At 46.1% G+C, this 26,017-nt stretch overlaps 1 protein-coding gene across 10 annotated transcripts in view; it reads right to left on the bottom strand.

Moving 5' to 3' along the window:
* Nucleotides 1-26,017, bottom strand: part of jcada (junctional cadherin 5 associated a) — a 415,634-nt gene that overhangs the window by 60,585 nt on the left and 329,032 nt on the right. The gene's annotated exons all lie outside the window — the stretch shown is intronic.

Below are 26,017 nucleotides of genomic sequence, written 5' to 3'. Positions count from 1 at the left end.
CTTCACTGAAGCATATCAAATTGCCAACCAAGGCACATCATAGCTAATGTGTATTCAGACAAGCAATTAAGACATTCTAAGACATCTATGTTTGGGAAAATCATATTAACTCATCACTAAACAATTCCCTGACAGAACTCCACCTGCACCCACTCTGAATTGTCACCGCACCTTCTCTACTACAAGTGTTTTGATGTGCAGTCTGCTTTATATCTGTTTTCCACCTACAAATATATGGAACATTCCAGCCTTGCACATGAAATCTTAATCATAACAGCAGATCACAGGGCATCGGGCTGACCAATTGTACATTTACTCCTGGCCCATTTACCTGCCTTCGTCACGTCTCAATTATTGTTAAATGAGATTTCTTCTGGTCATTAATCAGCTCGTCAGCAGGAAATCACTCAGCGGAGAGGCCATAAAAAACGGCAAAGTGCCGTTGAATAGTGAGATGCGTCTCAGTGGCTGCAACCCACCAAACGCTGCCCAAACCAGACATTTAAACATTTTGAGCGCATCACTCCCATAGTCTCTGCTATGATACAGGAAATATTGCACCCAATTTGCACACAACTAGCTCAACAGCAGAGAGATAACAGAAAATCAATTTTCCTCATGATGCCGATTGAGGGAGATATACTTGAGGATAAATGCTCTTCTTCAAAATACCATCATGGGATCCTTAAGATCTACCCGAGAAGACAGACGGCACGTTAGTTTGCAATCTCATCCAGAAGTGAACACTTCCAGCAGTGCAGCACTCCCTCAGTTAAGTGCCGGCCTGGGTTAGATGCTCAACTCTCTGGAGTGGGGCTGTACCCATGATGCCAAGGCAACAGTAAATGATCATCTCTCACTTCACAAGAGCTAACAAATTGCTGCAAAGACTGAAATGGCGACACAGTTGTTAACGCTGCCTCACAGTGCCAAGGAGACTGGTTTAATTCTGGCTTGGGTGACTGTCTGTGTGGGGTTTGCACATTGTCCCCGTGTCTGTGTGGGTTTGATTTGATTTAATTTATTATTGTCACATGTATAAGTACGCAGTGAAAAGTATTGTTTCTTGAATGCTGTACAAACAAATGCATACCGTACATAGGGAAGGAAGGTGAGATGCAGAATATAATGTTACAGTTATAGCAAGGTGTAGAAAAAAGATCAACTTAATACGAGGTAGGTCCATTCAAAAGTCTGATGGCAGCAGGGAAGAAACTATTCTTGAATCGGTTGGTGCATGACCCCAAACGTTGCTATCTTTTTCCTGATGGAAGGAGGTGGAAGAGAGTATGTCTGGGGTGCGGGGGGTCCTTAATTATGCTGGCTGCCTTTCTGAGGCAGCGGAAATTATAGATAGAGTCAATGGATGGGAGGCTGGTTTGTGTGATGGACTGGGCTACATTCACAACCTTTTGTAGTTTCCTGTGGTCTTGGGCAGAGCAGGCTCCATACCAAGCTGTGATACAACCAGAAAGAATACTTTCTATGGTGCATGTCCGCATGGGGGGGGGGGAACCAGGACAGTTTGTTGGTGATCTGTACACCTAAAAACTTGAAGCTCTCGACCCTTTCTACTTCGTTCCCATTGATGTAGACAGGGGCATGTTCTCCACTACACTTCCTGAAGTCGATGACAATTTCCTTTGTTTTGTTTACATTGAGGGAGAGATTATTGTCGTCGCACCAGTTCACCAGATTCTCTATCTCATTCCTATACTCTGTCTTGTCATTATTTGAAATCTGACCCACTACAGTGGTGACGTCAGCAAATTGAAAAATGAGTTGGAGGGGAATTTGGCCACACAGTCATATGTGTATAAGGAATATAGTAGGGGGCTGAGGACACAGCCTTGTGGGGCACCGATGTTGAGGATTATCGTGGAGGTGTTGTTGCCTATCTTTACTGATTGTGGCCTATGGGTTAGAAAACTCAGGATCCAGTTTGCAGAGGGAGGAGCCAAGGCCAAGGAGTTTGGAGATGTGTTTCGTAGGAATGATGGTGTTGAAGGCTGAGCTTTGGTCGATAAATAGGAGTCTGACATGGGTGTCTTTGTTATCTAGGTGTTCCAGGGTAGAGTGTAGGGCCATGGAGATGGCATCTGCTGTGGACCTGTTGCAGCAGTAGGCGAGCTGTAGTGGATCAAGGCAATCCGGGAGGCTGGAGTTGATTCGTGCCATGACTAACCTTTCAAAGCCCTTCATGATGATAGATGTCAGAGCCACTGGATGATAGTCATTAAGGCACGCTGTTTGGCTTTTTTTTTGGTACAGGGATGATCGTCGTCTTCTTGAAGCAGATTGGGACCTCAGATTGTTGTAAAGAGAGGTTGAAGATGTCTGCGAATCCGCCCGCCAGCTGATCCGCGCAATACCTGAGTGCTCGTCTGGGTACCCCATCCGGGCCAGTGGCTTTCCGAGAGTTAACATTCGAGAAGGCTGCTCTGACGTCTGCAATGGTGATCTCACATACAAGTTCATCCGCGGCTTCTGGGGTAGAGGGCTCGCTCTCGCTGACCTCTTGCTCAAAACGGGCATAGAATGCGTTGAGCTCATCAAGGAGGAGTGCGTTGGAGCCGACGATTTTACATGCCTTCATCCTGTAGCCCTTTATGTCTTGCAGACCTTGCCATAGTTGGCGGGGGTCCGTGTGGCTAGCCTGGGACTCGAGTTTGGTCCAGTACTGTCTTTTGGCATCTTTGATGGATCTCCTTAGATCATATCTGGCTTTCTTGGATAGGTCAGGGTCGCCTGACTTGAACGCCTCAGACCTAGACTTCAGCAAGCACGCGGATTTGCTAGTTTGGCACACAGTCTTCTACACGCTTACTAATGAAGTCAGTTACCGTAGTGGTGTACTCGTTCAGGCTGGTCGCAGAGTTTTTAAATACTGACCAGTCCACTGACTCTAAGCAGTCCCTTAGCAGATCATCCGATTCCTCAGACCAACAATGCACGACTTTCTTTGACGGATTCTCCCGCTTCAGTTTTTGCTTATAAGCCGGGAGCAGGAGCACAGCCTTGTGGTCAGATTTGCCAAAGTGTGGGTGGGCGATAGAACATAGAACCTACAGTGCAGAAGGAGGCCATTTGGCCCATCGAGCCTGCACCGGCCCTTGGAAAGAGCACCCCATTTAAGCCCAGAACTCTGCCCCATACCTGTAACCCAGCAACCCCACCCAACCCCTTTGGACACTAAGGGCAATTTATCATGGCCAATCCACTGAACCTGCACATCTTTGGACTGTGGGAGGAAACCGGAGCACCCGGAGGAAACCCATGCACACACGGGGAGAACATGCAGACTCCGCACAGACAGTGATCCAGGCCGGGAATCGAACCTGGGACCCTGGAGCTGTGAAGCGATAATGCTAACCACTGTGCTACCGTGCTGCCCTTAGAGCAGCAGGCACATTTGATATTTGTAAAGCAGTGGGCCAGGATGTTTGGGCCTCTGGTGTAACAGGTGACGTGTTGGTGGTAACTAGGTAGTACGCTCTTGAGCTTGGCCTGATTGAAGTCCCCAGCTACAATGAACAAGGCCTCGGGATGTTTCGTTTCAAGGCTATTTGTGGTGGTGAATATTACGTCCAGTGCGATTTTCACATTCACATGGGGTGGGATGTAAACTGTAAACTGGTTTCCGTTGGGTGCTCTGGTTTACTCCAACAGTCCAAAGATGTGCAGGTTAAAATAAATAAAATACAATAAATAAATAATCTTTATTGTCACAAGAAGGCTTACATTAACACTGCAATACTGTGAAAAGCCCTGAGTCGCCACATTCCGGCGCCTGTTCAGGTACACAGAAGGAGAACGCAGAATTCTCAGCTAGTACGGGAATTGAACCTGCGCTGCTGGCCTTGTTCTGCATCACAAACCAGCTGTCTAGCCCACTGAGCTAAACCAGCTAAGTTAGGTGGATTGTCCATGGTAAATTGTCTCTTAGTGCCCAAAGATGTGCAGGTTAGGTTGGGCTATGGGGAGAGGGTGGGGGAGTGGGCCTAGGTAGGGTGCTCTTTCTGACTCAATGGGCCAACTGACCTCCTTCTGCATTGTGGAGATTCTCTGATTTCTGTGAAATGGAGTTAATCTTGCAAAGTGGCAAGCAAAATCTAAATATTCAAATATTGCTGCACTGGGGGAAAACAATGAGTGACTATTTCCACACACATAGTACTAGAAATGATTTTGTGCACAATGATGGTACTGCAGAATGAATTAGGTCAAGTGGACCAAATCCCAGTTGGGGAGCTATTCGGAAACAATGATCGTTGTATCATCAGGTTAAGGTTAGCTCGAGAACAGGACAAACAATCTAATATCAAAATACTAAATTGGAGGAGGGCAAATTTCCGAGGGTGAGACTGGATCTGTCCTGGGCAAATTGGAATCAAAGCTTTGAAGGCAAAACTGTTAACAAAACAATGGGTTGCCTTTGAAGATGAGATGGTTCAGGTATAATTGAGTTGCATTCCCATGAGGGGAAATGCTAGGGCAGCCAAAACCAGAGCTTCCTGGATGTCGAGGAAGGTGGAGAATAAAATGAAGCCATTAATAGGGGATCTACGACAGTTGTAAAATTGAGAATGCAAGTGAGAACCACATAGAAAGTTCAGAGGGGAAATGAAGAAGATTATGACAGGCAAAGAGAGAGTATGAGAAGAGCCTGGCAGTTAGCTTGAGAATGGAAATGTCTTCTTCAGACATATAAATAGCAAAAGCATAGTAAGAGGAGGGGTGGGACCAATTAGGGGTCGACACAGGGAGGCAAACAGCATGGCTCGGATACTAAATTAATACTTTGCATTTGTCTTTACCAAGGAAGGTAATGCTAAAGACAAAGTGAAAGAGAGGCTAGTGGAATGCTGATACAGGAGAGATGAGAAAAACTGGCTGAACCTAAATTTCGTAAATCACCAGAGCCAGAGGGGACGATGATGCTGAAGGAAGTGAAAGATAGAAATTGGGGAGACGCTGGCATTAATCTATCAATCCTCCTTAGAAATCGGCATAGCATCAGAGAACTGGAGCATGGAAAATGTTGCCCCCTTATTCAAATAAAGAACGTAAGAATAAGCCGAGCAGTTAAAGTCAATCAGTTCAACCTCGTTGGTGGGTAAACTTTTGGAGATGATAATCCAGGACTAAATTGGTAGTGACCTGTGTCATGTGAGAGTACCTTTAAGAAATGGATGTTTATAAATGAGTGTGTATATAAATACCTGTAGTAAGAGTACCTTTAAGAAATGGGCGTTTATTACTGCAGTTACGTCAGAGAGTGGGTGGAGCTGGGCTGTCTGTCAGCTTTTTACTTTCGTTTTAGGCTGTTTGCTGCAGAATGTATTTTAGTTTCGATTTCAGAGTTGGATAGCTGCAGTCACAGCCAGAAGGGGTATTAGTCACTCTCTCTGCAATCTAAAAACTGTAAATCGATTCTTTGGTGATTTAAAACTAATAACTGCTCTCAGTAGTGACTTTAACCTAATGTGCTTCTGTTAAAAGTTTTTTTTAAAAAAGTCTTATGGTTGTTAAAAGGACAGCTTAAGGATTACTTAGTGTTGTATTCTTTGGGGGATGTATTTGAATTAATGGTTGCTAAGATGTTCACTGTATGTTGTAAAAAGGTTAACTTGAGTTCACAGAATAAACACTGTTTTGCTTTAAAAATACTTTTCCATTTCTTCTGTACCACACCTGTAGAGTTGGCCGTGTGCTCACCATACCACAATCTAGTAAAAGTTGTGGGTCAGGTGAACTCCATGATACACTTTGTGCTTCTCTAAACCCTGGCCATAACAAATTGGGGGCTTGAGGGGGATAAAAATCTATCTATTGGATTGGCTTAGTTAACTTAAAGACAGTGAGGGGTGAGCATATTGTGGTTGCTTTTCAGGTGTGGTATTTCAGTTTAAGTCAGGAGTGTGTTGTGGACAATGGCTCTTTCAGAGGCTCAGAAGTTTTTTGGGGTGGAGACAGTCACACGCAGTACCTTACGGACAGAGACTAAAAGCAGACAGTTAGATTTGGCAAAAACATTGCAGTTAACATTACCTGACAAAATGCGAAAAGGTGATGTAATTATGGCAGTGGCTAAGCATTTAAAATTGCCTGAGATATAGTTGGACAAGTTGGAAATGGCACAAATTCAGTTACAAATTAAACAAATGGAACATGAGAAAGAATTAAATCAGCTTGAATACGAAAGAGATAGAGAGCAAAAAGAGAGAGAGAGAGAGAGAGAGAGAGAGAGAGAGGGGAAAAAGAAAGAGAAAGGGAGATACAGATCAGGGAAAAAGATAAAGAGAGCAAATCTGAACTCAGAAAATGGCCATGAAACATGACAGTCAGTTAAAATTGGCAGGTATAAAGGGAAACGTACAATTGGATGATAATGATGAGGATAGTGAGAAAGAGCGTCATAGTCGAAGGCTTGGTGGGGATCTATTTAAATATGTCCAAGCATTGCCAAGGTTTGATGAGAAGGAGGTGGAAGCCTTTTTCATTTTGTTTGAGAAGCTGGCTAAACAAATGAAATGGCCACAGGACATGTGGATATTATTGATTCAAACAAAGCTGGTAGGTGTTTGCATTACTATCAGAGGAGGTACCTGGGTCATATGAGAAGGAGAAAAAAATCCATCTTAGGTGCATATGAACTAGTGCCTGAAGCCTACAAACAAAGGTTTCAAAATTTAAGGAAAGAACCTGGTCAAACATACATGGAGTTTGAAAGGATCAAACAGAGTAATTTTAATAGGTGGGTAAGGGCTTTGAAAATAGACCAAACGTATGAAGCTCTCAGAGAAATTATACTTTTGGAGGAGTTTAAAAATTCAATTCCTGATGTAGTGAGAACTCATGTGGAAGAGCAGAGGGTTAAAATTGCGAGATTAGCAGCAGAAATGGCAGATGATTATGAATTAGTTCATAAATCAAAATTTGGTTTCCGACATCAGTTTCAGCCTGTGAGGGATAGAAACTGGGGACATGAGAAATACTCAAGTGGTAAAGGTAAAGGTGATCTGATGGGAGATAATAAGGAGAGTGTACCTCAGATTAAAAAAGAAATCCAGGAAGATGGAAAAGAAATGAAAAGTTTCAAATGTTTTCACTGTAATAAACTAGGCCATGTAAAGTCACAGTGTTGGTGGTTGACGAAAAGCACTGGAAAGGCTGATGTGGTAAACCAGGATAAGACAGTGGTTTGTTAAAGTGGTAAAGGAAAGCCCAAGTGAAGTGAAGGAGGTGCAAAAGATTGTACAGCCTGATCAAGAGATGATTGATAAGAAGGTGCCAGATCTCTTTAAAGAATTTACTTGTGTGGGTAAAGTTTACTCATCTGCATCAGGAGGAGCAGGTAAAGAAGTCACAATTTTACGAGATATGGGAGCTAGTCAATCTTTAATGGAAAGAGATGAGGAGCTATGTAGTTTGGGAAGAATGGTGCCAGAAAAGGTGGTAATATGTGGAATTCAGGGTGAGAAGAGTAGTGTTCCATTATATAAGGTAAGGTTGGAAAGTCCAGTGAAGAGTGGTGAAGTGGTAGTAGGAGTAATAGAGACACTATCTTGTCCAGGAATACAGTTTATCTTGGGTAATGTTATAGTTGGATCGCAGGTGTGAGTGATGCCTACTGAGGTTGATAAGTCAGTGGAAAATCAGACAACTGAAGTGTTGAAGGACGGATACCCTGGGATTTTTCCGGATTGTGTAGTAACAAGGTCGCAAAGTCAGAGGTTAAGACAAGAGGCAAAATCAGAGAGTAAAGATAAAGGTGAAGTGCAATTGTCAGAAATAATTTTTGATCAGATGGTTGGAAAAGAACAAGAACAGGTGGAGGATGAGGCGGATATTTTTAGTTCAGGAAAATTGGCGGAGTTACAACAGAAAATGTAGAAATAAACCAGATGTATCAGAAAGCATACACGGAAGGGGAATCTGTATGTATACCAGAGTGTTATTCCCGTAAAAGTGATGTCTTGATGAGAAAATGGAGACCTTTACATATGCAGGCGAATGAAAAGTGGGCAGAGGTTCGACATGTAGCATTGCCGGTATGGTAAAGAAAGGAGGTGTTGCAAGTTGCACATGAGGTACCGGTGGGAGGTCATTTGGGAATAAGGAAAACTCAAGCTAAAATCCAGAAACATTCTTATTGGCCTGGACTACATAAAGATGGAGTTATATTTTGTGAATCATGTCACACATATCAAGTGATAGGGAAACCTCAAGCAGTGATAAAACCAGCGCCCTTAACACCCATTCCAGCATTTGAGGAACCTTTTACACGGGTCCTAATTGATTGCGTCGGACCGCTTCCTAAAGCAAAAAGTGTGAATCAATATCTTTTGACTATAATAGATGTTTCCACTAGGTTTTCCAGAAGCCATTCCAGTATGTAATATTACAACTAAAAAGATTGTGGTGGAATTCATTAAATTCTTTACTAGATATGGTCTACTCACAGAAATACAATTGGATCAAGGATCAAATTTTACCTTGAGGCTATTCAAAGAAGTCATGGATAGTTTAGGAATAAAACAATTCAAATCAACTGCGTACCATCCAGAATCGCAGGGAGCGTTGGAAAGGTAGCATCAGACATTAAAGACAATGTTGAGGGCTTATTGTCAAGATTATCCAGAGGATTAGGATAAAGGAATTCCATTCGTACTGTTTGCAATTAGGGATGAGTCACCTAATGAGTCAACCAAATTCAGTCCTTTTGAACTAATTTTTGGTCATGAGGTAAAAGGACCACTTAAATTGATTAAGGAAAAATTGGTGAGTGAGAAATCGGAAATTACATGATTGGATTACGTGCCAAATTTTAGGGCACGATTAAATAGAGCAGGTGAACTGGCTAGACAACATTTAAAAGTTGCACAAAATGTGATGAAACAGGTAGCGGACAAGAAATCCAAAGTTTGTAGTTTTGCCATTGGAGATAAAGTTTTAGTGTTGTTACCAGTGGTAGGGGAGCCTTTAAAAGCGAGGTTTTGTGGACCTTATCAGATTGAAAGGAAATTAAGTGAGGTGAATTATGTGGTAAAAACACCAGATAGAAGAAGCACCGAGTGTGTCATGTGAATATGCTTAAAAGGTACTTTGAAAGGGAAGGAGAGAAAAAGGAGGTTTTAATGATTCTAACTCAAAGTGACGAACCAAATCCAGATGACTGCGAATTTGACATACCTCAAATTTAATTGGAAAACGAGGATGTTCTTAAAAACTGGGATAAATTGTTGATTTACCTTCCAGAGGATAAACGGACTGACCTGAAAGAGTTATTGATATCACGTGGGCAAGTTTGTAGAGATAAATTGGGAAGTACTAAAATGGCTATACATGATGTAGATGTGGGAAATGCGGTTCCAATCGAACAACATCCATACAGACTTAACCCTTTAAAATTGGCGCTGGTTAACAAAGAGAGTGAGAGTATGCTTAAAAATGGCGCAATTGAAGTGGGTTGCAGCCAATGGAGCTCACCCATAGTGATGGTGCCTAAACCAGATGGTACCCAATGGTTGTGTGTGGACTATAGACAGGTTAATATAGTTACAAGAACGGACTCTCATCCTATCTCACGTTTGGAGGATTGCATGGAGAAAGTGGGACAATCAGCTTTTATTTCCAAATTGGATTTACTTCAAGGTTACTGGCAGGTACCTTTATCCGAAAGGGCGAAGGAGATTTCAGCTTTTGTGACTCCAGATGGTATATACCAATTCAAAGTTATGCCATTTGGCATGAGAAATGCCACAGCCACATTTCAACGGTTAACTAACAAAGTTGTTTCAGGATTACCCAATTGTGCGGTATACATCGACAATCTGATAATTTGCAGCCAGTCATGGACAGAACATTTGAAACATCTGGTGGAGTTATTCGATTGACTTTGGGAGGCGGGTTTGGTGATAAACCTAGCCAAACGTGAATTTGGAAAAGCCCAAGTCATTTTCCTTGAGGAGTTTCGAGGCGAAGGGGAATAATTCGATTTCTTGCCATGAGTGGAATTGCTCGAACATGGGTGATAACATTTTGCAGCGTGGTTGCTCCACTGATGGACTTGCTGAAGAAACATCGAAAATTTCAGTGGACAGCGGACTTTCAACAGGCATTTGACTGCCTGAAAGCTGTGATAACCAATGCTCCTGTGTTGGAGAATTACAAGGGGCTCTGTGATCAGATTGAACTAAAGTATCTGACTTTAAAGGGAAATGCTGAAGCGTAGAGAAATGGACGGATCATGCAGAGACCTTCTTGTTCAAAGAGACTGTCAATCGAGAAGGATTTCATTTGGAGGAAGACCAACGGAAAAAAATGGACGATATTATTATACATGTTTGTGTGTGTGTGTGTTGTTTTTTGAAACGAAAAAGTATACTTACTGTGTGCATTTCTTGAACGACAGAGAAAAGGTGAAAAATGGAACCATCTTGAAGTTGATGGTTTATTTTTTTTTCTTGGGGGGAGATGTCATGCGAGAGTACCTTTAAGAAATGGGTGTTTATAAATGGGTGTGTATATAAATATCTGTAGTGAGAGTATCTTTAAGAAATGGGTGTTTATTACTGCAGTTATGTCAGAGAGTGGGTGCAGCTGGACTGTCTGTCAGCATTTTACTTTCAATTTAGGCTGTTTGCTGCAGGGTGTGTTTTAGTTTCATTTTCAGAGCTGGATAGCTGCAGTCACAGCCAGAAGGGGTATTAGTCTCTCTCTCTGTAATCTAAAAACTGTAAATTGATCCTTTGGTGATTTAAAACTAATAACTGCTCTCAGTAATGACTTTAACCTGATGTGCTTCTGTTAAAAGATTTTTTTAAAGTCTTATGGATGTTGAAAGGACAGCTTAAGGATTACTTAGTGTTGTATTCTTTGGGGGTTGTATTTGAATTAATGGTTGCTAAGGTGTTCACTGTATGTTTTAAAAAGGTTAACTTGAGTTCATAGAATAAACATTGTTTTGCTTTAAAAAATACTTTTCCATTTCTGCTGTACCGCACTTGTAGAGTGGGCCGTGTGCTCCCCATACCACAATCTATTAAAAGTTGTGGGTCAGATGAACTCCATGATACACTTTGGGGTTCTCTAAACCCTGGCCCATAACACCTCGGCAAATGTGAATTTATTAAGAAAACACTGCACAGATTAGTTAAGGACAAATCATTTAGCTGTTTGGTGATGGAACAGAGAATTGATGAGGGCAGTGTGATTGGTATGGTGTGCATTAACTTTGAAAAGGCATTTGTTAAAGTGCCAGCAAAGTTGAAGCCCATGGAATAAAGTGGCTGACATACAGAAAACAGAAATAATGGTGAATAGTGTTTTTTTGGACTGGAGGATTGAATGCAGTGGGTTCCCCAGGGGTCATTATTAGGACCATTGCTTGTCTTGACTTGATCTGCTTTACCTCAGATGTACAGGATGTCACTTCAACATTTTCAGATGACACATTTGCAAGCATTGTGAACTGGAAAGAGGATACTGATGATAGACTTAAAAAAAAAGACAGGCTGGTGGGCTGGCACAATAGCACAGTGGTTATCACTGTTGCTTCATAGCGCCAGTGGCCTGGGTTCGATTCCGGGCTTGGGTCACTGTCTGTGCGGAGTCTGCACGTTTTCCCCATGTCTACGTGGGATTCCTCCGGGAGCCCTGGTTTCCTCCTACAAGTCCTAAAAGACGTGATGTTAGGTAATTTGCTCATCCTGAATTCTCCCTCAGTGTACCCGAACAGGCGCCTGAGTGTGGCGTCCACGGGATTTTTATAGTGACTGTATTGCAGTGTTAATGTAAGCCTACTTGTGACACTAATAAAGATTATCATGGCAGATTTTTAAAACATTTCTTAATGGGTCATGTGCATTACTGACAGGCCATCATTATTTCCATCTTTTGCAGATGGAAATGACGCTCCATATTCTAGTTAAATAGACGTGTGGAGGATAATGTTGTGTGCATTCACGCTTATATTTACAATCATTGCAAACACAGACCTTTCATCAAAGGACGAGTGAGCAGTAACAATGCAGGATACTGCAAAACTCACCAGGCAAACTGAAAACTATTAAAGTGAAGTTGCTGACGTTACTGGCTTCAGAGTGGTTTAGTGGCATTGACACAGAGAAGCATGTGATTGATCAAAGCTTTTTTCCCTTTTGAATTGAGGACTACTGCAACAAAAAGACATGTGGCAATTGCTTTTAAATTAAATCTGCTGCTTGCAGAGGGGTTTGAAAGGCTATATTGAAGATTACGGTGATTGGAGCTTGGATAGGTATTATATAAAATTGCTCGCATTGAGTAAGGTGAAAATGGTTGTACTGAGGTTCTTTTGCTGCATTCAGCCATCATTTTACGGGATGTGGGCGTTGCTGTTTAGGCCAGCTTTTATTGCCCATCCCTAGTTGCCCTTCAGAAGGTGGTGGTGAATTGCCTTCTTGAACTGCTGCAGTATTTGTGGTGTAGGTACAACCACAGTGCTGTTGGAGAGGGAGTTACAGGATTTTGACACAGCGAGTGAAGGAACGGTGATATATTTCCAAGTCAGGGTGGTGAGTGACTTAGAGGGGAGACTCCAGGTGGTGGGGTTCCCAGGTATCTGCTGCTCTGGTCCTTCCAGATGGTTATGGGTTTGGAAGGTGCTGCCTAAGGAATCTTGGTGAGTTCCTGCAGTACATCTTGTAGATGGTACACACTGCTGTCACTGTGCGTCGGTGGAGGAGGGATTGTATGTTTGTGGAAGGGGGAGCAATCAAACAGGCTGCTTTGTCCTGAATGGTGTTGAGCTTTTTGAGTGTTGTTGGAGCTGCACTCACCCAGGCAAGTGGAGAGTATTCTATTGCACTCCTGACTTGGCCCTTGTGGATGGTGGACAGGCTTTGGGGGGTCAGGAGGTGAGTTACTCGCCTTAGGATTCCTGGTCTTTTTTTTTGATAAACAATTTTAATGAGGTATTTTTTGGCATTGTAAACAGTAAAATTACAGAACGTGAAAACAAAAGGACTGTACAATAAACAAAGTACACAGTGCAATTGCCCTAACCCGTCCTACACAGACCTGCTTAATTTATACCTTACACTACATTCCCCCAACGCCCCCCCCCCCTCCCCCCCTCCCGCTGACGATTAATTCTCCGCAAAGAATTCCACGAAGCTTAACAATGACCCGCTCAAGCCGAACTTGATTTTCCCCAAGTCCAGGAAACTCGCCATGTCTGACAGCCAGGCTTCCAACTTCGGGGGCTTTGACTCCCTCCAAGCTAGAAGTATCCATCTCCAGGCTACCAGGGAAGCAAAGGCCAAAACATCGGCCTCTTTCTCCCCCTGGCCTCTGAAACCCCAAAAATCGGCACCTCCGGACCCATTGCCACCCTTATGTTCAATACTCTAGACATGACGTCCTCTAGCCCCTGTCAGTATCTCCTAAGTTTTGGACACGCCCAAAACATGTGGACATGGTCTGCTGGTCCTCTCAGACACTTTACACGCCTGTCCTTTACACTGAAGAATCTGCTCGTCCGGGACACTGTGATGTGGGCCCGGTGGACGACCTTAAACTGAATCAGGCCGAGCCTGGCACATGTTGCAGTCCCATTAACCCTGCTCAGCGTGTCCGCCCACAGGCCCTCCCCAATCGCCCCTCCCAACTCCTCCTCCCATTTATGCTTCAGTTCCTCAGTCTGCATCTCCTCCGCCCCCATGAGCTCCTTGTAAATATCCGAGACACTTCCCTACCCACCCATCCTCTAGACACTTCCCTATCTTGGATCCCCCTTAGTGGCAAGAGTGGAAAAAATGACACCTGCCTGCACAAAATGTCCCACACCTGAATTCATTCCCCTCGTCAACCCAAACTTTGCCTCCAGCGCCCTCAAGCCAGGGAAGCTCCCTTTCAAGAACAAATCTCCCATCCGCTCAATCCCGCCCTCCGCCATACCGAAAACCCCCCGTCCAACCTCCCCGGAGCAAACCGATGGTTGTCACATATTGGGGATGCTTCCGTTGTTCCCACATGCCTCCTCCACTGTCCCCAGATCCGAAGGGCTGCCACCACTACAGGACTGGTGGAGATGCCGCTGGTGGGAACGGCAGAGGTGCTGTAACCAGCGCCCACAGACTGGTGCCCCTACATGAGGCTGCCTCCACCCACTCCTAGGTTGACACGACCCCCCCCCATCCCCACCAACCACTTCCTTATCATGGCTATGTTAGCCGCCCAACAATAGTTGCTGAAATTCAGCAGTGCAAGTCCCCCTTCCCCCCGGTTCCGCTCGAGTATCACCCTCTTTACTCGCTGGGACTTGCCTGCCCATACAAAGCCCAAAATGATCTTGCCTACCCTCTCAAAAAAGGAACGTGGAATGAAAATTCTGGAACACGAATAAGAATCTCGGGAGGACCGTCATTTTAACTGTCTGAACTCTCCCAGCTAACAACAGTGGGAGCACATCCCACCTCCGGAACTCCCCTCGCATTTGATCTACCAGCCGGGACAGGTTCAGCTTGTGTAGTCGACCCCATTCCCACGCCACTTGTACTCCCAAGTACCTGAAACTGTCCCCAACTAACCGGAATGGCAGCTCCCTCAACCGGTCCCCTTGGCCCCTCTCCTGGACTACAAACATTGCACTTTTTGTCATATTCAATTTCTACCCCGAAAACCGACCGAATTCCCCCAGGGTCGCCATAACTCCGTCCATCCCCACCATTGGGTCCGAAACGTACAAAAGCAGGTCATCTGCATACAATGAAACCCTATGCCCCCCCCCGCCCCCCCCCGAACCAGCCCCTTCCAACCCCCTGAAGCCCTCGAAGCAATTGCCAGCGGCTCTATAGCTAGCGCAAGCAGCAGTGGGGAGAGGGGGCACCCGTCTCGTCCCACGGTACAGTCTGAAATAGTCGGAAGTCTTCCTGTTTGCCCTCACACTCTCCTCTGGGGCCTGATATAACAGCCTGACCCAGTCGATGAAACCCACCCCAAATCCAAACCGTCCCAGCACCTCCCATAAGTAGTCTACCCGGTCAAATGCCTTCTCCTCCTCCATAGCCACCACTACCTCCACCTCCTTTCCCTCCGGGGGCATCATGATCACATTGAGCAATCTTCTTATATTCGCCCCCAGTTGCCTACCTTTAACGAACCCTGTTTGGTCCTCCCTAATAACACTTGGCACACAATCCTCAATCCTAGTTGGCCAAAAGCTTTGCCAGCAGTTTGGCATCCACACTGATGTGTTGGGTAAGCTGGGTCTGCGAGGACTGTGTTTACTGTAGCAGTGAGAGAGATAGGCTTCCAACACTTGAAGAAATGCAACTCTATTTTATTGAGCTCTTAACTATCATACATACTTTAACTGTGGGTTGACACTATGCTGAGTTGACTGGAGACCGGAGGCTAACCTGACCAGACTATCTTACTACCACATGGTGGATGTTCTAGTTGTTGCTCACGGGCTCTGACTGTCTCAGAGGCTGCATCCCAAGAGAGCGGGAAAACGAGTGCCCTCTGGCTTTATAGTGGTCGTGTCCTGTCTGGTGAATGGCTGCTGTGTTCTGTGTGTTTATTGGTCATCCTGTGCGTCAATCAATGCCTGTCTGTGCACCATCATATACTTGTGTGTATATTATGACACACATTAAGAAGGGAGATCGGCCTATAAGACCCACACAACTCTGGGTTCTTGTCCCGTTTTAAAATCAAAGAGATGGTAACCTGCGACATCGTCTGGGGAAGCACCCCTCTGTCTCTTGCCTCATTAAAAACCTTGACCAATAGCGGCCCCAATATCCCGGAGAACTTTTTATAAAATTCTACCGGATACCCATCCAGCCCCAGGGCCTTACCTGACTGCATGGCCTTTAAGCCCTGCAATATCTCCTCAGGTCCAATCGGGGCACCCAGCCCTTGCAATAGCTCCTTGCCCACTTTTGGGAATGTCAGGCCGTCTAAGAAGCATCTCATCCCCTCTGGGATGAAAGTTTGCAATAAAAGTCCTTGAAAGCTCTGTTCACACCCGCCGCATCCCCTACCAAGTTCCCACCTCCATCCACCACTTTACCTATTGCCTAGCCGCCTCCCTCTTTCTGAGCTGCTGAGCCAGCATCCTGCTGGCTTTCTCTCCATGCTCATATATCGCACCCCTCGCCTTTCTGAGCTGCTCCACTGCTTTGCCCGTAGACACCACCCCAAACTCCGCCTGCAGCCTCCTTCGTTCCCTCAAGAGCTCCGCACTCGGGGTCCCTGCATACCTCCTGTCAATCTGCAGGATCTCCGCTAACAGTCGGTCCGTTTCTGCCCTGTACGTCTTGTCCCTGTGAGCCCAGATTGAAATCAGCTCCCCTCTCACTACTGCCTTGAGCGCCTCCCACACCACCGCTGCTGAGACTTCCCCTGTATCATGACCTGCAGGTAGTTTTGTATACACTTCCTCACCCTCTCGCACACCCCTTCATGAAATGAAATGAAATGAAAATCGCTTATTGTCACGAGTAGGCTTCAATGAAGTTACTGTGAAAAGCCCCTAGTCGCCACATTCCGGCGAGGCTGGTACAGGAATCGAACCGTGCTGCTGGCCTGCTTGGGCTGCTTTAAAAGCCAGCGATTTAGCCGAGTGAGCTAAACCAGCCCCAGCCCCAGTCCCAGCCAGCAGTCCCACATCCAGCCTCCACTGCGGGCGCTGGAAGCTCTCTTCGCTCACCTGAAGCTCAACCCAATGCGGGGCATGGTCGGAAATGGTGATTGCCGAATACTGCGCATCCACCACCCCTGTCAGTAGATCCCTACTCAGTATTAAAAAATCGATCCGGGAGTAGACCCTTTGAACGTGCGAGGAGGAAAACTCCTTCCCTGTTGGCCTACCAAACCTCCACGGATCAGCCCCCCCCCCCTTCCATCTGCTCCATGAACCTCCCTCAGCTCTTTTCCCATTGCTGACACTCTGCCCGTTTTTGAGCACGACCGGTCAAGGCTTGGATCCATAACTGTATTGAAATCCCCTCCCATAACCAGCTTGTGGGAATCCAGGTCTGGTACCTTCCCCAGCACCCTCTTTATGAAATCCGCATCATCCCAGTTTTGCACATATATGTTGACCAAGACCACCTTCCTCCTTTCCAGCCTACCACTAACCATAATGTAGCGACCTCCCCCATCCGAAACAATATTCCCACCTCAAACTGCACCCGCTTGTTCACCAGAATTGCGACTCCCCTGGTCTTAGCGTCTAGCCCCGAGTGGAATACCTGACTAACCCAGCTCTTCCTCAGCCTGATCTGGTCCGCTACCTTCAGGTGCGTCTCCTGCAACATTATCACGTCCGCCTTTAAAGCCCTAAGATGCGCGAACACTTTAGCCCTCTTCACCAGCCCTTTTAGCCCTCTAACGTTCCACGTAACCAGCCTAGTTGGGGAGCACCACGCACCCCCCCCCCTTGCCGGTCAGCCATCCCCTTTCCTGGGCCTGCCCCCAGCCCCTGCCCCGCGCCTCTGTAGCCCCGCCTCCTGGCAGCGCCCATCCCCGACCTCTTCTCCACTTCTAAAACCAAATCCCTCCCTCGTCAGCCAAGCAACCCACCCCGTCCCCCTACCCCCAGCAACAACACTCTGTAACCTAACCCCATCCCTAATCTGATTGTATACACCCCCCCTCCCCCCCCACTGCGCTCCCGCAGACCAGCTCACCCAGCTAGCCTAGTGGCCCACGGCTCCGGCGTCAGCATGTCTCCCACCTATTGTTTCCTACCTGCCCTCCCCCACCCCTCGAAACCATCGCCCTCATCAACCCAACCCCGACAGCCGCCCCCTTTAAGAAACAGACACCATCCAAAGTCAGTATTAAGAAAACCAAAGCCAAACTCTTGCCATAATACAGATCAAAGTAATACCACTCAAAATAATAAAGTCAAAAATCCCCACCACCATCCCCCTCACAACACAGAAAACCCACCGAAATTGAATAATTTAAAATCTACTTTCCCCTTCTTAAACAAAACACAATTAACAAAGAGAAAAGCCAAGAATGAAAACAAACGAATAAATCAGTGCAAACAGCATTTGAAACGAGCAGGAAAAACAGTTTCTCAAACTTAAGAGCAGAATGTTCTCAAGTTGGCACCAGTCCTTTCTTCCTGGCGAACTCCATAGCGTCCTTGGGCGACTCTAGGTAGTGATGTTGGTCCTCATGCGTAATCCAAAGTCGCGCCGGATACAACAGACCAAACTTAACCTTCTTCTTGAACAGGATCGACTTGACTTGATTAAAGCCTGCCCTCCTCTTGGCCACCTCCACGCTTAGATCTTGGTACACCCGCAAAATGCTGTTGTCCCACTTACAGCTCCGCGTGTGTTTGGCCCATTGGAGAATACGCTCCTTATCCACGTGCCTATGGAACCTGACCACCATCGCCCGGGGGGAGGGGGTCTCCCTGCTGCGGCTTCCTCGCCAGCGCTCTGTACGCCCGATCCACCTCCAACGGTCGGGGGAAAGCCCCGTCTCCAAGCAGCTTCTGGAACATGTTCGCCACAAACTCCCCGGGATCAGCCCCCTCTGGGAGGCCGACAATCCTTAGGTTCTGCCTACGGGACCTGTTCTCCAAATCCTCTACCTGTTCCAACAGCCTTTTTTGCCGGTCTCTCAGCATCCCCACCTCCATTTCCACCGCCGTCTGGTGTCCCTCTTGTTTAGCTAGTGCCTTCTCCAGTTTCTGGATTGCCCTGTCCTCGGCATCCAGCCTCCGCTCCATCCTCTCCACCGTTTCCTTAATCGGGTCCAGACATTCCCGTTTCTGTCTGGCGAAGCCTTCCCGGATGACCTGCATCAGCTCCTCCGTTGATGGTTGGGTCGAAGCCTCAGGGGTCTGGATACCAGCCATCTTGTCCGCCGCTGCAGCCAACACCCAGTTCGACCCTGACTTTTTGTTTCTTCCCTTTCGATCTCTTCGGACTCTCTGTTCCATAAACCAATATATACACCGAACACTTGTTCATTGTTTCTTCAAATCCAGTGCTTAAAAGCGCAAACAATGTCGGGGGGAAAGGACCGAATGTCTAGCCAGAGCGGGAGCCACCAAATATGCGACCTACTCCCTTCATGGTCGCCACCGGAAGAAGGATTCCTCGTCTTTGACCTGCCTGGGTAGCCACAGTATTAATATGGCTAGTCCAGTTCAGTTTCTGATCAATGGCAACCCCCAGGATGTTGATTATGGGGGACTCAGTGATGGCAATGCCATTGAATGTCAAGATGCGATGGTTCGATTCTCTCTTGTAGGAGATGGTCATTGCTTGGCACTTGTGTGGCGCGAATGTAACTTGCTACTTGTCAGCCCCAGCCTGCATGTTGTCCAGGTCTTGCTGTAGAATTAGAACAGTACAGCACAGAACAGGCCCTTCGGCCCTCAATGTTGTGCCGAGCAATGATCACCCTACTCAAACCCACGTATCCACCCTATACCCGTAACCCAACAACCCCCCCTTAACCTTATTTTTAGGACACTACGGGCAATTTAGCATGGCCAATCCACCTAACCTGCACATCTTTGGACTGTGGGAGGAAACCGGAGCACCCGGAGGAAACCCATGCACACACGGGGAGGACGTGCAGACAGTGACCCAGCCGGGAATCGAACCTGGGACCCTGGAGCTGTGAAGCATTTATGCTAACCACCATGCTACCATGCTGCCTGTATTTGGACACGGGCTGCTGATAATATGGTTTGGTTTTCTGCAGGCATTTGTTAAAATCCTGCGTGGGAGGATTTTAAAGACATTTACAACTCATGAAATTCATGGCAAAAGAGCTATCTAGATTGAATGTATTTTCATACACTTTGATGAAGCGGTGGTGGGAGGGACAGGCCTGTCTCAGATTCTGGTTAACAAGTGTTGCCTATAGGGATGGCAAATCCATATCTTTTTTTAATAAACATTTTATTGAGGTATTTTTGGTACAATGACAACAACAAAATAAACAATATATATGAAACCATAAACATAGTACAAAAGCCATTTACCTCTCGTACAGGTCCAACCCTTATTGACTCCCTACTCTAATCTAAACTACCTCCCCCTTCTGCTGGCGATTAATTTCCCGCAAAGAAGTCGATGAGCGGTTGCCACCTCCGGGTGAAACCTAACACTGACCCTCTCAAGCAAACTTGATTTTCTCCAGATTGATTGCCTCACGGTAGCATGGTGGGGCCTCACGGTAGCATGGTGGTTAGCATCAATGCTTCACAGCTCCAGGGTCCCAGGTTCGATTCCCGGCTGGGTCACTGTCTGTGTGGAGTCTGCACGTCCTCCCCGTGTGTGCGTGGGTTTCCTCCGGGTGCTCCGGTTTCCTCCCACAGTCCAAAGATGTGCGGGTTAGGTGGATTGGCCATGCTAAATTGCCCATAGTGTAAGGTTAATGGGGGGATTGTTGGGTTACGGGTATACGGGTTACGTGGGTTTAAGTAGGGTGATCATTGTTCGGCACAACATCGAGGGCCGAAGGGCCTGTTCTGTGCTGTACTGTTCTATGTTCTAAAGCTAGCCATGTCCGATAGCCAGGTCTCCGACTTCGGGGGCTTTGAGTACATCCAAGCTAAAAGTATCCGACTCCGGGCTACCAGGGAAGCAAAGGCCAGATCGTCTGCCTCTTTCTCCTCCTGGATTCCCGGGTCTTCTGACACTCTGAAAATCGCCACCTCTGGACTCGGTGCCACCCTTGTTTTTAACACCGTGGACATCACATCCGCAAACCCCTGCCAAAATCCCCTAAGCTTTGGACATGTCCAAAACATGTGGACATGGCTCGCCGGTCCTCCCGCACATTTTGCACACCTGTCCTCCACTCCAAAGAATCTGCTCATCCGGGCCACAGTCATGTGACCCCGGTGCACAACCTTAAATTGTATCAGGCTGAGCCTGGCACATGTTGCGGACGCGATGACTCTACTCAACGCGTCTGCCCATAGACCATCCTCTATCTCACCTCCCAGCTCCTCCTCCCACTTGCACTTCAGCTCCTTGGTCTGCATCTCCTCTGACCCCACAAGCTGCTTATAAATGTCCGAGACGCTCCCTTCTCCTACCCACCCTCTGGAAACTACCCTGTCCTGAATCCCCCTTAGCGCTAGGAACGGGAAGGTTGACACCTGTTTACGAAGGCAGTCCCGCACCTGCAGATACCTGAATTTGTTTCCCCTCGCCAATCCAAACTTTTCCTCCAACGCCCTCGTACTCGGAAAGCTCCCCTCAATGAACATATCCCCCATCCTCTCAATCCCCGCTCTCCGCCATAACCGGAACCCCCCATCCATACTCCCCGGGGCAAACTGGTGATTATCACAGATTGGGGCCCAGACCGATGCTCTGCAATATAACTATTGATCATTCACGAGAGGCAGTCAGTCAATAAGAAGCTGGTAGCAACAAAGTTAGTGAAATACTAGCATTGATCTCAAGGGCACTGATCTAGAAATCACAACTTGTTATTAACATTGTGTATAGAGCATTCGTGAAGCCACATTGGAAATACTGACCTGGATTTTATGGGGCCTGCAGTAGTGGGCTGAAAGATTACGAGGGAGGCTAAAGGTATGGAAAGGTTGGCCCTCCCACTCTGACGCCAATTGCGCCAGTAAGTGGATAATTAAGAACTATTTCTGCCACCACTGGCTTTCTAACCAGCAATGGGTGGCCCCTTTACCATTGATGAGACGGCCTGGTGAACTGGAAAACTCCCTGTAGGCTTGGTAGTGGGTGAGAGAGTTTGGGTACGGGCGATCCTCCTAATCAGGCAGTCTGTGGTCCATGGAATGGGCACTCCACCTCAATGGCCATGCCCATACTGTTTAGATTGGAGAAGAGTATGGCAGGGTGGGGCGGGGATATTAGTCACCCAGGGTATAGTTTTTTCAAAGCTTTGATATGAAGATCATATAGAAAGATCAGTAACCAGAGGACACAGATTTAAGGTGATTGGCAAAAGAACTGGAGGAAAAGAGGCATTGATTGTTTTCTGTGCAGCGAGTTATGTTCTGGAAAGTGAAATGGTGGCCAAGCAGACTGTATGGTAAATTTTAAACAGGGAATTGGGTAAATTCTTGAAGGGGGACAAACAAAAAATGGGACATGAGCAAGGGGAATGGCATGAATTGGATTTGCTTTGAAAGATTTGGGAAACACAATGAGCTGAATGGTCTCCTTTCACACTGCATCATTTTATCAGCAAGAAATGGGGTTGTTTTGTATCATTGCTCTCTACTCCTGGGTAAGGGAGGTTATTCAAGACAAGTAGGCGGCATGTGCAGACAACTACCCTCGGTTAGCAGGCCAAACACAGCAAATCCATGGATACTTCATAAATAAACTGTACGGACATGAAGAATTGCGACTGTGGGATCTCAGAGGTGAATTAATGTGAGATTGTATGGTGGTTAGAGTCTCACATTAAACCTTTTTGGATCTCTTGCAAACAAGGAAAGACTTAACGCTCACAAAGGCAGTACTGATAGCATGACAGACTGCACTTCGGAAGCTAAATAGAACGGTTATGATGTCCCTTGCGGGGTTGGGGGGAGTGAAGTCATTCAGTATGTCAGACAAAAAGAGAAAGCACAGAGAAACAAAAGCTGGTGGAATTGGGAAAGATTTCTAAAGATGATCTTGGTGTGTCGGGATACAACTACCCGAGCAGGTAAAATGCCCGCAGCGGGTACAGATTTCCCAAACTGTGGAAAGCTAGGACATTGCCAATAGTTTGTTGGCTCTAGGTCCCTGTAGCTCATAGGAAGAAGGAGACAACAAAAATCAAAAAGTGGAAGAGCCAAAGGAAAAACAAATAACCTTCTTAGGAGAATTTAACAAAACAAATAATTACTGGAGCATTAAATTAGAAGTTGATGGTGACCTCACAGAATTCAAGCTAGATACAGTGGCAGATGTTTCAGGATTATTTGATGACGTTAAATGTCTAAAAAAAATATCATATTGTAGCCATCCTCCATCCAGTTGCAAAGTCAGGGGATAACATTAAAAGTAATAGGCCAATATTTACCAAGCTTAAGACACAAGGGAAAAGATATTGTGGAATGCCTGTAGGTGATAAAAACCAGGAGTTATTAATATGGATCTGAATAACACGCCAGCAGCTAAGACTCATTTACAAGATTGATGAAGGTGCTGACAAGCAATCTATTGAGATATTCAGAACTGAATCTCCAACCCTATTGTCAGGCTTACAAAAACTGAAAACAGAATATCACATAACCCGGAGTGTGGGTGCTAAGCCTATATGTTTCTTCATACTGCGGAAAGTCCCCTCACCCACTCTCTGACAAAGTCCAGAGAGACAACTGGACATGTGAAAAGGGATCACCTCCCCAGTACCATACCGACAAAGTGAAATTCTCTGATTTGTCAAGCGATTAAGGTTTAAAATTGAAACCATCCAAATCTTTGGCTAGGCTAATGCCGCCTAAAATTCAATGTCTTAAATTGAAGCTCATGAGAGACGATTCATTTATTGAGCATGTTAAAGGGGAGTACCAGACAACAGTGGATATATTGTCAAGAACACAGATGGAAGATTTAAATTTTGCTGGTAATTGGAAGTTTATCCACCACTCATCACAAATCACTTACCAGCCAATGAAAAGAGAAGGTAAGACATTGTACAAACACAGCAGCAGGATGATGATTGCATCAAAATAGAGTTTTGGCAAAGTACATTCCAAATGATCCTGTATGTCACCAATATTTCGACTCAAGGAAGCATCGTAGAGACGAGTTTTTAAATGACAGACTAATCGTCACTAAAACACGAGTCACTTGAGAATAGCAAAGAGCCAAACAAGAGGCGTCAGTCACTCCACTGAATCACAAATTGCCTTACATGCGCTGTGAAAAGGCAACAGCAGGGTGAGCTGCTTGCACCGTCTACTTTTCCTTCAGGCTATGGTGGTGCATGGGAATGAATTACTAGAGTTCAAAGGCAAAGATTTCATCATCCTCATCGATTACCATTCCAGATGGTTTGAAGCGAGTAGATAACACAACACGGCAGAGGTTATCACTCCATCATTAAGAAGATTCTTCATGACACATGACATCCCACATGTTGTGGTGCCGGACAACAGAGTTCAGTTTTCCAATGAGCTGTTCTACAACTTTGCACAGGTATCTGGTTTCATGTATCTAAGCAGACAGGAATGGTGTTATGGATAACAGTCTGTGGTTGCACGCTTAAGGTAACAGAACATCCCTGGAGAAACTCCACCTAGACCTCAAACGCAAGACGAAACAACAGCAAGGGCACTGGAGTGGCAGGCCTGGGAGGGCAAATGCGGTCACACCAAAAAGGGTCAGTAGGTCCCTGCTCCATGGAACCACTGCCACTCTCTTCCTCCACCCCTGCCTTGTGACCCCAGTTATCTGTTGGGAGGATAGATTGCTGGACTGAACACTGTATTTCCTCAGATTTGATGGGAGTTGTCCACTGTAGCACTGGTCATCAGATGCCACATCACAGCAGGATTCACAAGAGCTGGCAACCATTTTCATGCTGGAAAGCATGGGTTTCAGGCTCAGCAAAAAGGCTTGTGCCAAGTTGGTGTTGGACTCTGGCACGTTCCTCGACACTGATGGCAGGTTTCCCAGTGCACCAAGTGCTTTGTTCTCCAGTGTGGTCCTGTAGCCCTAAGTTGCCCTAAAGTGCTCATCAGAGTAGAACTCTGTAGAATCATAGAATTTACAGTGCAGAAGGAGGCCATTTGGCCCATCGAGTCTGCACCGGCCTTTGGAAAGAACACCCACTCAAGCCCAAATCCACCCCCCCATCCCTGTAACCCAGCAACCCCACCCAGCCTTTTTGGACACTAAGGGCAATTTACAAAGGCCAATCCACCCAACCTGCACATCTTTAGACATCTGTCGTAGAACTCAGGAGGGATCTTGCCCTCTGTCCTCTGCCATTATCATTGCCCTTTGCCCTTGCTGCAGACCACTTATGCCTACATAAGTGTCTCACCTTGGGCTTATCGTAGCGTAAATCAATCTTGCAAGACATGTGCAGTATCAGTATCTGAGCTGGTGGCTGCATGTGTAAAATTAAGTGACAGTGTATCTTTTTTATCACATCTATGTGGGCAGGATGCACCTTTTGCGTATCTAAAAAGACAAAAACACAAGGGTAAGGTCATGCTAAAGAGATGGGGTGGAAGTAAATTAGGTGCAGCTTGTAAATCAGAAGTGTGTGGGATAAGGAGGAAGTGGAATGTGAGGAAGAGGATTAGGTCCACAGATACTTTTACCTTCGATGGTTTCAGTCCCGTCACTTGCCACAACCTCAGCAATGGATGCCCCAATACTGACCAACCCAGTCGGCTTCATGAGGTGAGGATTGCATGCATTTGCCCCCCCTCCGGTTAACTCTTGCTGCCTTCAGTTATGGCCCGCCATTTCCTGTAACAGATTCGGAAGGGTCTCAGTGAAATATGTTTGGCTGATGTGTCTGTCTTGGTTGAACAGCTCTGTGCAGGCTACAAGGTATGTATCTGAGGCGTCCAGCAGTGTTAATTGTGTGAGGGTGAAGTGAAGCATATCAATGTTGGTTCTGAGTCCAGATTGATAGAGACTGTTGCTAGGAGAGTGATGGCAGTTGGTGATTTGAGCATTGTTTCAGGAGAGGGGTAAAGGTAGCAGTATCTGCCATTTGAAGACGCATTCACTGACCTCAAGAACTCCTGCATGGTTGTTGAACGTCTTGCTGCCCTGCAACTAGATCTTCAGGGCTCGACTCCTGCCGTCAATGGGGATAGATGGCAAGGACAGTGCCAGGGGGCAAAATTGTTTGTGAGTTCTACTGCAGAGGATTCAGATGAGCACTTTGGGGCAGCCTACAGGAGTACACAGATGGATATGACAACAAAATGCTTGGTGCATTGGGAGGCCTGTCTTCAATGTCAAGGAATACGACAACAGTCCAAAACCAACTTGGTACAGGGCATAATGCAGCATCTGAAGCCCAT

Source organism: Scyliorhinus canicula, chromosome 5 (assembly GCF_902713615.1).
Source record: "Scyliorhinus canicula chromosome 5, sScyCan1.1, whole genome shotgun sequence".
NCBI lineage: Eukaryota > Metazoa > Chordata > Chondrichthyes > Carcharhiniformes > Scyliorhinidae > Scyliorhinus > Scyliorhinus canicula.
Note: the sequence above shows the minus strand (reverse complement) of the source record. Positions and strands in the feature narration are given on the sequence as shown.